This window comes from Xenopus laevis, chromosome 2S (assembly GCF_017654675.1).
Source record: "Xenopus laevis strain J_2021 chromosome 2S, Xenopus_laevis_v10.1, whole genome shotgun sequence".
NCBI lineage: Eukaryota > Metazoa > Chordata > Amphibia > Anura > Pipidae > Xenopus > Xenopus laevis.
The window spans coordinates 30,772,887-30,776,099 of NC_054374.1; positions in this window are offsets into that span (position 1 = coordinate 30,772,887).

The window sequence follows — 3,213 nt, forward strand, 5'->3', positions numbered from 1 at the left end:
CCAGGGAACCTTAGTAAATGCAAATAGAGATGTTTTATTGCCCTACACATGTGCCCAGAGTATAGTTTATGTGCCAGGTGTTATGAAAAGTAGGGGGGAAGCAGGGTACCCAAAAAAAATTTTTTTCGTCCTTTTGCAGCCTATCACCCATGAAAATGGAAAAGACGCCAGTGTTTTTTGGGACTTAGAAAAAATTTACATTTTTTTTTAGAAGTCCTATCAACTCTATTGCATTTCGCCAGGTCTGAGCTGGCGAAGGCAAGTCTGGCGTAAGAGGTAACGTTCAGTAAAATCAACTTCTTAGTGAATTTGCGTAGTAACGATAATTTGCCTGGCGTTAGAGTCTATCTACTTCGCTAGCGTAAGCCGAGTGTCCAATGAGCAACATAGCAGCTGCTCCAGCAAAGGGAAAAAGGAGTATGATGGATATATTTTGATTATGTGGACAAATATCTTGCAGTTTAAGATTATAGGATTTATATGATTTTCTGTAGAATCAAGGCATTTGTTGAGGCATGACAGGTGCACTCTAATAGTAATAACCCTGCAATAAAATGTCAGCGAGCTGCAGATATCCCCATTAATATACTAAACCTACATAACAACTATGATTATTTTGACACCTCATCCAACTGAACCATCATTCTGAATACAGTAGTATGGCTTAATTATTCTACAATCTTTGGCTCTGTAAGTAACAGTAGGGTTTCCCATATTACATATTTATACCCTTGTGTTATCATAGCAAGCACAGCTAGTTTAACAACATGATTTACACCACATACACTTATAAGCTGAAGCAATTTGGGCAAACAAAAACAAGATTTTTTTAAAGCAACTTTACAATTGATTCACGTGTTTGTGTTTAATTATGTGCCATTCTCTTCTGCCTCTCTCTGAGGCTTGTGCTGCCCCTTTGCTCTGGTGGAAAACAGAGGTGTTTAAAGCAGACAGGGGTAACAGAGAAAGAGGTGAATGGTATTGTGATGTATACATACTCACTCATAAATAGTGATGGGCAAATTTATTCGGCAGGCGCGAATTTGCGGCGAATTTGCGAATAAATTCGCGAAACGGTCATGAAAATTTGCTGGCGAAAATTCGTCAAAAAAAACACCGCCGGCGTTGAAAAAACGGTCGCTGGCGTTGAAAAAACGGACACCAGTGTCAAAAAAATGGACGCCGGCATCAAAAAACAAGATGCTGGCATCATTATGGCAAAGTTTTTGGTGTTTAGAGAATTTCGAAGCAAATTCGCGGATTTTTCAGCGAAGCGAAATGCTGCAAATTCGCCCATCACTACTCATAAAATAATTAATAGTAACATAAATATATGGTCATTTGTCAAGGCCTCACAAGGTTCCTCCGAACACTTAACAGGTATACCCAAACTGTATATATACAACATATATTAATATATGGTATTCCTATAGCCCATGGTGAAAAAAGTGAAATGGGGTCAGATGCAACCCAGCTATATATTTAAACTATAGAGAGGCAGTCCACACTCTTGGGGGCAGATTCACTAATGGGCCAAGTGGTCGTCGCTATCGACGATTTGCCAGAAATCACATCCACAGGCACATTGCTAATTTATTAACAGGCATAGAGGACAATTCGCTAGCAAATGAGACCGTCGTTAGCATTCGAACCCTTTCGTCAGGCGACTTTTCGTTCTGGCGTACGGTCGTAAATTCACTAAGGTGCGGATTCTACTGAACGTTACCTCTTTCGCCAGAGTTTCCTTCACCAACTTAGATCAGACGAACTGATAAAACAAAGCTACATCTTTCTCAATCTTATTTCAGTGACATCATATCCTGTATGCCGGAAATTCATAAAAGTTTTTAAATCGCTGGCGACTTTTAACTTTCTTAAAGCAGGATAAGTCCAAAATATTAAAGTTTTTTATGTTAACATTTTTCCTCCAGACATTTGAGGGGCATGGAACTTTTGTTTTAGGGTGGGCTCAAGTGTAGGGCATTAGAGGATGTTTTATGCCATTATTATAGTTCCTTGGATATTAGTAATAAAAGTGACCACTTTAAACATTTTCAACAACATCATTAATAAAGAATAAAGACTAATAAAAGACTAATAAAGAAGTCCATACAACTTTAATGTACCCTCCCTATTCAAATTGAAGTGAAAGGGGCCCATTTACTTAGTTCGATTGAAGGAATAGAGGAAAAAAAAGTTCAAATTTCGAATGGTCGAATATGGCTACTTTGACCTTCGACCACGACCTTCGACTTCGAATCGAACGATTCAAACTAAAAATCGTTCGACTATTCGCTAGTCGAAGTGCTGTCTCTTTAAAAATTTCTTCAACCCCCTAGTTCGCCACCTAAAACCTACCGAGGCCAATGTTAGCCTATGGGGAAGGTCCCCATAGGCTTCCTAACAATTTCCTGATCGAAGGAATATCCTTCGATCGATGGATTAAAATCCTTCGAATCGTTCGATTCGAAGGATTTAATCGTTCGATCAAACGATTATTTGTTCGATCGTAGGAATAGTGGTAAATCCTTCGCTATGCCGATGTAACGCTTGTGAAAAGTCATTCGCCCTTTAGTGAATTTGCCCAATTGTGTGTTTGAAGTTGTGACTTTACTACTGTACCTTAGTACCTTAGGATTCCCTGCATATTGAGGGAATAAACAGTGAAGCCGCTGCACTATACATTCTGGTTGGGCAGTCAAAGAAATCATAGAAGCCATAAATGCTCTGCACTTCCTGATAGACCAGGTCAAGCATTTCTAAAGATACAGGGGCCGATTCACAAAGGGTCGAATATCGAGGGTTAATTAACCCTCGATATTCGACTGGGAATTAAAATCCTTCGACTTCGAATATCGAAGTCGAAGGATTTTAGCGCAAATAGTGCGATCGTACGACCAAAGGATTATTCCTTCGATCGCACGATAAAATCCTTCGAATCGTTCGATTCGAAGGATTTTAATCCAACGATCGAAGGAATATCCTTCGATCAAAAAAAGTTAGCCAAGCCTATGGGGACCTTCCCCATAGGCTAACATTGAGTTCGGTAGCTTTTAGATGGCGAACTAGGGGGTCGAAGTTTTCTCTTAAAGAGACAGTACTTCGACTATCAAATGGTCGAATGGTCGATTTTTAGTTCGAATAGCTCGATTCGAAGCCGTAGTCGTAGTCGAAGGTCGTAGTAGCCCATTCGATGGTCGAAGTAGCCCAAAA